Here is a 12,295-nt window from a genome sequence, read left to right as displayed (position 1 = left end):
AGTTCTCTTATCCCGACCCTTGTCAAAACACTACATAGTAAATTAAAACTGGGCCTGGAAGGAGGCCTACTCTCAAAGAAGGAGTATGATTATCTCCAAGTAAACGAGTTCACCACCCCAATGTTTTATATTATACCAAAACTGCACAAATCAATGATGCAGCTCCCCAGGACCTCCGCCATAAAGGGCCCCCTGGAAAACGTGGGGCGATATGTGGACTCACTCATCAAACAAATGGTCAAACATCTACCGTTCTTTGTAAGGGACACTAGAGATGTCCAACTTAAGCTGTTACATCTGTCCCTGCCAGAGGGAGGGCTGCTGGTGGGTATAGATGTTGAAAGTTTGTATACTTCAATACCCCTCAGTGGGGGATCCAGGCTACAGTACATATCTTTGAACAGGAATACCCCCTACTAAGGGCACATAATGAATTTGTGGCTGAATAGCTAGATGCTCCATAATAATTACTTCCAGTTTTTGGGTATTAATTATCATCAACAAAGGGGCACCTGTATGGGGGCACCGTGGGCTCCGGCCTACACGTGCCTACACCTGGGCCTCTGGGAGGAAAAGGTAGTGTATAAATCCTTGATGTACCTCAGCCACTGTCTGTTGTGGCTGAGGTACATCAATGATGTCCTAGTGGTGTGGAATGGTACTGCAGAACAGTTGACGGATTTTCTGTCACAGCTTAACGCCAAAAATAGGAATATTAGATTCACCTATACATACCACGAGACAACACTGTCCTTCCTTGATTTGCAACTTACCAGAATTGGTACTAAGATTACCACATGGACATATCGTAAAGAAACTGCAGTGAATACTTTACTACTGGCATAAAGCCATCACCCTAAATCACTAATCCATGGAATCCCTATGGGACAGTTCCTAAGGATCAGGAGGAATTGCTCCAAAGATCATCACTTCTCAGAAGGCTCTTAGGAAGGCTAGGAATAAAGCCACAAAGTGTAAATGTGAGAAACTCCTACAAGATCATGAAACAACTAAAAAAAAAAAAACTTACCCGAGGATTATTACCAAATTTGGGACACAATGGAATCAGGTCAGAGACACTCTAGCAAAACATTGGCATATCCTGAGCTCGACCCCTGGGATTGCTGATATCATAGGGTTGAGACCCCTTATAACAGCAAGAAGGGCTCAAAATCTGAATGATATACTAGTACATTCTGAGTATCAGAGGACTCAGAATAAAAATGTATTGAGTCATTTCAAGCCAATCGCGATAATGTTTACATGTGGTCACTGTAGGATCTGCAAATATGTGCACAAAACTAATGTGTTCACCAACTCTGACGGGACAAAAGAATTTAAGATCATACAATTTGTTAACTGCTCTACAACTAGAGTAGTGTACATGTTAAATTGCCCATGCAATAAGATTTGTTTGAAAAACAAAAGGACAGCTTTGGGTCAGAGTTGGCAAACACATCGGAAACATCAAGAAAAAAGATGACCATCGTCCATTATCATTGCATTTTGCACAGTCCCATGGGGGGGACCCAAAGGGGTTAAAAGTTAAGGGTATATATGTACTTATTCAGCCTATGAGAAGAGATGACTTTGACACAGTGCTCTTACAAAAAGAGAAGCTGTGGATATATTATTTAAATTCTTTATTTCCATATGGCCTCAACAATGAATGCAATTTGCAACCATCTTTGGAAAAAATATTTAGAATTTTGAATTCAATGAATGAGAATGATGCGTTTAATAACCACCATTACTATTATTATTTTCCTTTTTCATTATTATTCATTAATTTTTATTGATTTTGTGATTATTTTTTATTATTATTTTTTCTTTTTCACTTTTCATCATTTTTCACTTTTCTCCCTATCCCATTTGAAACATGTGCCAAATGTACTCACTGATGTGTTAATTTGTCTTCCTGTGTTGGAAGTTGAATGGAAGTGAGCATTTAGATGACATCTAGTGGCTGAAGCAAGATATTGCAGTCAAATATTTGGCTATTTAAGCCAGCATCTTTAGCTCCTTCTTGCTCTGAGGAAGTTGGCTGTCATTGGCTAACGAAACATGTCAGCGTGACGTCAGCACATTCGTGACGACGGAGGGGTCGTAGCACTAACATAAACAGTGTATTGAGGCAGTGGCGATGGAACAGCTGAGAGCTTGCTGCAGGCGGGGATGACACTGGATTCAACACCTAGATCAACTTCCCAAGCAGGTAATCCGGTGTCTTCAGGAGTGGAGCTCGGCTCATAAAGGATGGGTGGAGGTATGAGGAGACACAGACGTGGGTGAGAGTATCTTACATTGCTATCATTCAATGAATTTGCTGATTAGCTGTGGACTGACAACACCAATTCCCCCTGCTGTGTTCCTCCCTCCTCAAACTATGTATTATGAGCCGTACACATGATCGGATTTTCCGACAACAAATGTTGGATGTGAGCTTGTTGTCGGAAAGTCTGACCGTGTGTATGCTCCATAGAACAGTCCACACATGCTCGGAATCAAGCAGAAGAGCCGCATCAGGAATGTGAGTGCAATGTCAGAAGGCTTTATTTAATTTGTTTTAATAAATGTTTTTAAACGGTATTATACTATTGGAGGCAGGGCTGTGTTTTGGCCTAGGCCGACAAGGCCTAGGCCTAGGGCGCCACTTTGCAGGGGGCGGCAAAAAAGCTGCCCCCCCGCATGAGAGAAAGTCTCCCCACCCGATTCCCGGCTCCCACGGCCGCCCCCCGCACACATGCAGCCCACGGCGGCCGCCTTGCTGTATCGGCGCTGTTGTGTATGGGCGTGCTTGGCAGAGGGTGGAGGGGCGTGTGTATGGGCATGCTTAGCAGAGCTCACGCCCCTCCACCCTCTGACAAGCACACCCATACACAGCAGCGCCGCTCGCTACATCAAGGCTGCTGCCGTGGGCTGCATGTGTGCGGGGGCGGGCGCGGGAGCCGGGAATCAGGAAGATGGGTGGGGGGACTTTCTCTCATGCGGGGGGCGGCGTGTGACTCACGCCCCCATAAGCGGCCGATGACTGGCGGAGGTGGAGCCTTATGCTCCGCCTACCCTCCTCCACACTGCTTGACCCTTCTCCTCGGCACTGGGGCAGGGTCTGGCAGTGACGTCAGGAAGAGATAGAGAGAGAGGCACAAGGGAACCCCGCAGAACAGCAGGTAAAGTTATTAAATAAATTATAAGAGTTTTATGGGAACAGTGTTGGCATTTGATGGCACAGTGGCTACAATTGATGGGGCACAGTGACAGCGTTTGATGGGGCACAATGGCTGCGTTTAAAGGCACAGTGGCTGCAAATGATGGGGCACAGTGACAGCGTTTGATGGGGCACAATGGCTGCGTTTAAAGGCACAGTGGCTGCAAATGATGGGCACAGTGACTGCAATTGATGGGCACAGTGACAGCATTTGAGGGCACAGTGCCTGCAATTGATAGGGCACAGTGGCTGCGTTTAAAGGCACAGTGGCTGCGTTTGATGGGGCACAATGGCCGCATTTGATGGCACAGTGGCTGCAAATGATGGGCACAGTGGCTGCGTTTGGTGGGCACAGTGGCTGCGTTTGGTGGGCACAGTGGCTGCGTTTGATGGCACAGTGGCTGCAATTGATGGGCAAAGTGGCTGCAATTGATGGGCACAGTGGCTGCGTTTGGTGGGCACAGTGGCTGCATTTGGTGGGCACAGTGGCTGCGTTTGGCACAGTGGCTGCGTTTAAAGGCACAGTGGCTGCATTTGATGGCACAGTGGCTGCAATTGATGGGCACAGTGGCTGCAATTGATGGGCACAGTGGCTGCGTTTGATGGGGCACAGTGTCTGCGTTTGGTGGGCACAGTGGCTGCAATTGATGGGCACAGTGGTTGCGTTTGGTGGGCACAGTGGCTGCGTTTGGTGGGAATAGTGGCTGCGTTTGATGGAACAGTGGCTGCATTTGATGGGGCACAGTGAGGCTGCAATTGATGTCTTTTTTTCTGAATTTCTTAGTTTGTTTGCACCCCCCAAAAAATTTTGAGCACCAGCCGCCACTGGCATGTGCAAAGTGCTCCATGCATGCTAAAATCAATGCAAACCCTTTAAACAGTCCACATTTAGTTGCAGTCTCCAGGAAGTGGGGAAGGGTACCTGTCAAAAACAGGTACCTGTTCCCCCCTCCCCCCTGAAAGGTGCCAAATGAGCCTAAAGAGGAAGGGGTGTGGTTTACAGATGATAGGGTGGGTCTTAAACAGGAAGGGGTGTGGCCTCGGCAGCAAGGGGTGGGTCGTATTTAAATTAGGGGGGTGCATGAGTTTAGTCCAGCATAGGGCAGCACAAAACCTAAATACACCACTGATTGGAGGCATTATTTTTCTTGCATGGTGACACATCTTTGCCTGTTGAGATGCGCTGTTAAAGCAAAGAGCTCCAGCTGCTGTGGATCTGGCCTCATCCTACTTTGAGAGATCCCCTGGAGTGATAGTCATAATGCTCATATGCCGCGCATGAGAATGCAAGGCATGTCCATATGGTGAGTGCAGCACCATCAGAGTGAAACACTATCGCGATCGATGTGGTGGAGGAGATTGTTTTATGGCAGAGGAATATCACAACTACAATTTAATTATTTAAGAACTTTTTTCACTTGTTCATCACATTCATTTGATCTGGACTTTATCTATTAGTTTATTTATATTACTGCACGGATTATTTTTGGTTATGCATGATAGTTATTTATTCACAGTTTTCACCATATATATTTTTTAATATATATTTTTTTAATACTAGCATTTTAGGTACATGGTGTCACGGAATGTCCCACACTCCGCTTGAGTGCTTCCGTCAGTATACCGCTTCCTAAGTTCTGGAACATGAGTCCAATGGATCTGGCTATAGGAACCCCCAAGAACTAGACAACACCAGTCTTGGAGTACATCAGGACTCACTTTATTTAGAATCAAAATTACAAGACTTTAAATGCCGTTGGAACTTCCTCTAACAATACAACTGTAACCTAATTAACATGAGCTAATTATCTAATCCTTTATGCAGCCTAGGTGACTGAGACATGACCTTTCGCCCAGACTTGTGGGTACCGAGCTTCACACAGTAGTATAAACACAATAGCTGGAGCTAATTACAATTAACAATACAAACAAAACCTAATTAACCTAATTAACATGAGCTCCAATAGGAGTCGTCCCGTCTCCTACATTGTATAGAGGACAATGTGATCAGCTCATTCAATTAACAGGTTGCGTTCAGAATCAATCAAACCAATAATAGTCTCTACATACATCCTGGGACATATTGTGGACAAATATTACTGTCCCATTTTAAGTAGTCCAATATATATTTTCTCACTCACCCTGTGCCAGGATGGCACAGGGTGACTTAGACATAAGATGTATTCTGAGTTCCACGGGCCCTCCCGTCACACATGATATTTATTACAGTGGTATCTAATATACTTTAGCACTTCCATTTATAGCGCCATTATTTTATTCATTTAGAATAATCTGTTAACATCTATCTTCTGACTATTATAATATTGAAAGATTTTCCTCTGCTTTACTGGAAAATTCAAGCCCTGCATGTTATGAGAGACCACCCTCAGTGGAAGGCTCAAAGGGTCAAAATCAGCCATGAAGCAAAGGGGTGAAACACTCTTGCATGACACTGTCACTCACTAATGGCCTCTGGGCCTTGCAGACAGGGTACCAACCCCCCAGAACAGGACCTCAGGAAGTTCTATCATTGGTTCGGCGATGTCCAATAGGCAACTGGAAGAGAAAAGAAGGTAAAAAAGGAGAACAGAACAAGAAGTAAAGCAGATGGAAAAGAGAACTGAAGTGAAATGCAGGGACAAATGGGTTTTAGTCTCCCATTGTCCCCAAACCCTAAACGGTCCTTCCTCACTCAAGTTGGGGGAGACATCCTGGCCAGGAGAGTAGGTAAGTGCCATGTCTCCGGGGCAGGAGGAGGTTCATGAGAACCGCTCCAGCAGCAGTCCCCCTAACATAACACATCAAAGAACTAGTAAACTCGAATGCAAAGTACCCAAATCATCTAACATCTACGTCTAATCTGCATCCATCCCAGGTGGGGGAAGAAGGGGGGAGAGGAGGAAAAGGGATATTGGGCTGCCCAGGGCAAATATGGGAATGATGTGGTAAGGAAGGAGAGAATGGCCCGGAGCAGGTATAAGGGTTGGGATGGACGGAAATACAATACTAACAAAGTAAATAATAAGATGACCAGGCCATTTTTTGCGATACGGCACTGCGTCGCTTTAACTGACAATTGCGTGGTAGTGCGACGCTGTACCCAAACAAAATTGGCATCCTTTTTTTCCCACAAAAAAAAGCTTTCTTTTGGTGGTATTTGATCACCTCTGCGTTTTTTATTTTTTGCGCTATAAACAAAAGAAGAGGGACAATTTTGAAAAAAAAAAAAAAACACAATTTCTTTTACTTTTTGCTATAATAAATATCCCAAATTAAAAAAAATATATAAAAATTTTTCCTCAGTTTAGGCCGATATGTATTCTTCTACATATTTTTGGTAAAAAAATCGCAATAACTGTATATTGATTGGTTTGTGCAAAAGTTATAGCGTCTACAAAATAGGGAATAGATTTATGGCATTTTTATTAGTATTTTTTTTTACTAGTAATGGCGGTGATCTGCGATTTTTATCTGGACTGTGATATTGCGGCGGACAAATCAAACACTTTTGACACATTTTTGGGACCAGTGACATTTATACAGCGATCAGTGCTATAAAAAATGCACTTACTGTATAAATGACACTGGCAGGGAAGGGGTTAACACTAGGGGGTGATCAAGGGGTTAACTGTGTTCCCTAGGTGTGTTAACTGTAGGGGGGATGGGACTGACTAGGGGAAGAGAGAGATCAGTGTTCATACTTATGAACACACGATCTGTCTCATCTCCCCTGAGAGAACCGAGATTTGTGTGTTTACACACATACATTCCCGTTCTCGTTCTGTAACAAGCAATTGCGGGTGCCCGCAATCATCGTGCCCACCGGGCACTCGCATTGGCTCCGGGGACACGCTTCAGGCATGCGCACCCCGCCGGAGGTGTCTTAAAGAGCCGACGTACAGCTAAAAACCTTGCGCAGGGTACTGGTCCGGAAGTGGTTAACATAGGCTAAACCAGCAAGAGCTGTCAGTCAAACAACACTGGCTGGCCATGATTCCATCCCCAACCCAACCCCCTGAACCATAATGGTCAACCAGGGTAGGTAAGTATACAGAGAAGTAACCAGTGTCCGCGGCTCCATCTAGAATATGATGAAAAATCCCAGGTCCTTGATATGTAAAATGAAGGCCCACAGTATGATCACGGTGTAGGGTCCAGGCGTCATGAACTCAGGGGACGTCGCCTGGGCCACACTTTGCAAGCAACCGTAACACCCACATAACATGGGAAAAAAGATATATGAAGTATAACCACAAATCAACATGTATAATGCTTGTAATGTTGAATTAACTAATGATAGCTAAAAAGAGCAAGAACAATCAGAACATCCTACAAGGGAAAGGGTTAGAAAAATCCTTAGTCTATTGAGGAAAAGCAAATCCAGGGACATCAATAGAGAAACATTCTGCATCAGGGTTGGGCAAGATTCTTTAGATTACTTGAACTTGAGTTTCTGCCAGACTAGTGTCAGCGGGCTGGCCAATGATTGGTGTTTTGCAGCCCCCGAATTAGTACCTGCAGGGGGTGAGGCAGGAGCCTGCGAGATGAGACCCAGGTTTTACGAGAAGCCTTCCCCCTCTGGAAAATTGGAAATGTGAAGAACTTATTCTTGAATTCAAATTTCAGGTTAAAAGGAAAAAGCCACCAATACTTGATGTTCTTTTGGGTGAGAGCTGTCAGTAGGTGTTTGAGAGATCTCCGCTTTTGGATAGTGGAGGGAAAAAGATCAGCGAAAACCTGGATAGGATGACCTTGAACCATCAGCTGGGGAGATGCTCACAAACGTTTCATGACTTCTTCTTTGACCATGTAAATGTGGGGCCTCTGGGAAGGCCATCCTGGTGATGTGGTCTGAGTGGTCTGAGTGCCCTGTCAGAACTATATATATATATGATTCCATGAGCATCTTAGAAGCCATTTTGTGTTCATCTGTAAGAGGTTAATGTAAGTTCAGAGCTGATGAATAGAATCTTTTACAAGAAAGTTTTTTTTTTTTTATCATCATGTAGTCTACAAGGTCATAATTTCTGAATTCCAGGCAGACAGATGAGATAAGAAACTAGCCATGAGGACCATGTTTATGTTATGAGATTGATGACTCATGTTTCAAGGGAAAAATGAACTGAGAGATGTATATATTTTTTTCTTCTCTTTTCTCTCATAACTGAGGAAAAGGGACTTATTCAAAAACTGTCTTATAAACAAGCCTTATTAATTACAAGAAATTGTATATATATTGTAAAGCGCTGTGTAAACTGTTGGTGCTATATAAATCCTGTATAATAATAATAATAATATTAATAATAGCAATAATTTTGCTAACTTAATTGAATAATTTTACATATATTTTGTTTATGTATTTTCATAATATTCATATATATATATTCAATGCGGGTCTGGACTTACAAAAATGTATTAGTATATCTCATTAATATGAGTATAGCAGATTTGAAGTACTGTGTGAGAAAGATGTATAGGAATTTTGTTAGTAGTAATACTTATGAATAGCCGGTGTGTTTTTCGTAACATTACTTAACACTCAAGGTATGTGAGAAGTTAAGATAATGGCCTTATCTAAACTTTCTTAAAGCCATATATCCCATGAAGAGTCAGAAAGTCTAGCAAAGTCTAACACATAATAGACAGTTCAATATGTTTATAGTATTTTTCAAGGTTTAGATCAAAGATTATTTGTAATGATTTTTGACATTTAAGAAACGTTTCAAAATCATTTTTGAGCCTATACTGCCACCTTCTGTTAGTGATGTAAGGGGAAAATACTGCCCTCTGTTGGTAGATATATAGGATTTGAGAGATAATTGACGTCATTCATTACGTAACAGAGATATACACACCCACTTTTTGGGTGGGATAAAGGTGGTAGACACATAGCAGTGAGGGAGAGCAGAGAGAACAGAGGGCTAAGATTGGAAGAAAAGGAGGAGGAGAGGAGAACAGAAAATATCAAGGAAGGGTAGAAAGGTCCCTTGGGATTCACAGCTGATATCTCTCAGACAAAAGACTCTTATATTTCTGGTAAAGTACAGTATCCCACAAAAGTGAGTATACCCCTCACATTTTTGTAAAAATGTTATTCTATCTTTTCATGTGACAACACTGAAGAAATGACACTTTGCTACAATGTAAAGTAGTGAGTTTACAGCTTGTATAACAGTGTAAATTTGCTGTCCCCTCAAAATAACTCAACACAGCCATTAATGTCTAAACCACTGGCAACAAAAGTGAGTACACCCCTAGTGAAAATGTCCAAATTGGGCCTAAAGTGTCAGTATTTTGTGTGGCCACCATTATTTTCCAGCACTGCCTTAACCCTCTTGAGTATGGAGTTCACCAGAGCTTCACAGGTTGCCACTGGAGTCCTCTTCCACTCCTCCATGACGACATTACGGAGCTGGTGGATGTTAGAGACCTTGAGCTCCTCCACCTTCCGTTTGAGGATGCCCCACAGATGCCCCATAGGGTTTAGGTCTGGGCAGTTCATCGCCTTTACCCTCAGCTTCTTTAGCAAGGCAGTGGTCGTCTTGGAGGTGTGTTTGGGGTCATTAGCATGTTGGAATACTGCCCTGCGGCCCAGTCTCTGAAAGGAGGGGATCATGCTCTGCTTCAGTATGTCACAGTACATGTTGGTATTCATGGTTCCCTCAATGAACTGTAGCTCCCCAGTGCCAGCAGCACTCATGGAACCATGACACTCCCACCACCATGCTTGACTGTAAGCAGTATTGTCTACTTGTCTTTGTACTCCTCACCTGGTTGCCGCCACACATGCTTGACACCATCTGAACCAAATAAGTTTATCTTGGTCTCATCGGACCAGAGGACATGGTTCCAGTAATCCATGTCTTTAGTCTGCTTGTCTTCAGGAAACTGTTTGCGGGCCTTCTTGTGAATCATCTTTAGAAGAGGCTTCCTTCTGGGACGACAGCTATGCAGTCCATCAATTTGATGCAGCGTGCAGAGTATGGTCTGAGCACTGACAGGCTGACCCCCCCACCCCTTCAGCCTCTGCAGCAATGCTGGCAGCACTCATACATCTATTTCCCAAAGACAACCTCTGGATATGATGCTGAGCACATGCACTCAACTTCTTTGGTCAACCATCGCAAGGCCTGTTCTGAGTGGAACCTGTCCTGTTAAACCACTGTATGGTCTTGGCCACCTTGCTGCAGCTCAGTTTCAGGGTCTTGGCAATCTTCTTATAGCCTAGGCCATCTTTATGTAGAGCAACAATTCTTTTTTTCAGATCCTCAGAGAGTTCCTTGACATGAGGTGCCATGTTGAACTTCCAATGACCAGTATGAGAGAGTGAGAAATAACACCAAGTTTAACACACCTGCTCCCCATTCACACCTGCGAGCTTGTAACACTAATGATTCACATGACACTGGGGAGGGAAAATGGCTAATTGGGCACAATTTGGACATTTTCACTTAGGAGTGTACTCACTTTTGTTGCCAGCGGTTTAGACACTAATGGCTGTGTGTTAAGTTATTTTGAGGGGACAGCAAATGTACACTGTTATACAAGCTGTACACTCACTACTTCACATTGTAGCAAAGTGTCAATTCTTCAGTGTTGTCACATGAAAAGATATAATAATATGTTTACAAAAATGTGAGGGGTGTACTCAGTTTTGTGAGATACTGTATAATTTTCTTCTGCCTATTGATAATTGAATTATTTGAACATATACATAGCTAAACCATTTAATCTTTTAGCATTAATACTGGAATTGATTTATTTCTAACTGCAGTATGACATAATTCTGTTCCAAGTAAAAAGAAATACATTTTGGTATATCCCAACAAAGCTGAGTTCAACGTCTTATCAATGGTTTAGTTGTGTTGTATGCCTAAACATAAAATTTATCAGTGATTTATCTTCACCTTAAATACGAGTCTTGGTTAAATTACCAAGTTTGTATATGGTATAACAAATGTATCCATATACCGTTAAGAGTTTACAAGGTCTGTTTGTTTGAGAGAAGTCATGTGTCAAAATCAAAATTTGTCTGTTATCTTAATCTGAGGAGCCACGAGAAGCTGTTAACTATTTACAAAACAGTTACTAAGTTTTAAGACATTGGTATTTTAAAACTGGAACTTGTGGTTATTGTCATCTGTATTACCCATATTGTGATATTTGGATTTATATTCTGTGTTTATCACTGATTATATTTTGATATTATTTTGCACTGATTTTAGTAAATAAATATATATTGTGACAGTAGGAGATGCTGTCAAGGTAAAATAGATAGTATGGGGGACACAGGGTATGCACATATGCTTGGTGCAAGGCTACAGAGCATAGATGTGGACTGGAGAAAACTGCTTTCACAACTTTTTCCAGGTTTTGGTATTTAGGCATGGGGCTCTGTAGTTTGGAGATTCCACAGTGACTTGGGTGGGACGGGATCTCCAACCCTGCGTCCAGACTTTGTAGATTACCAGCAGGGTGTGTGCTCAGGTGAGCACAGCACTTATAATGAGGGTATGGGAAGACCTCATGGCTCCCAGTTGGAGACTGGTCCACACCCAGAGAGACAGGAGGTCTCCAGGAGTCAGAGGGGCTGCAGGAGGCAGCCAGAACATGTGACTTCAAGAGGCAGTGCAACGACCTGAGGATTAAGGCCAGAGCAGAGTTGTGGGCGCTAAGGTGAAGCCATCTACATTGAGGAATCCTGTGGTCTGGGTGACCAGGATAAAGTGCAGAAGTACTGTTACAGAGAGCCAGGTGGGCTAGCATTTTCTGGTCTGTGTATTTGCTGAAGAAGAAGCCCTGCGAGGGAAACCTTTGTTACAGACTTTTATTTTTCCTGTTTTAATAAACATGGGCTACCATGCCCTAAAATATAATTCCTGACTGGCTTGGATCACCGACAAAAGCATCTACCACGAGAGCTAATCGTCCCCATGCCACAATATATATATATATATATATATATATATATATATATATATATATTTATATATATTTTTTTTTTGCACAATATATTTCTTTCTGTCTTCAAGTTGGCACAGATAAACGAATTTGAGTTACATTGTTGATTTGTGGAAAAATGTAGGA

Source organism: Aquarana catesbeiana, linkage group LG06 (assembly GCF_042186555.1).
Source record: "Aquarana catesbeiana isolate 2022-GZ linkage group LG06, ASM4218655v1, whole genome shotgun sequence".
NCBI classification, from domain to species: domain Eukaryota; kingdom Metazoa; phylum Chordata; class Amphibia; order Anura; family Ranidae; genus Aquarana; species Aquarana catesbeiana.
The sequence above is the reverse complement of the archived record's forward strand: the minus strand, read 5'-3'. Positions refer to the sequence as shown.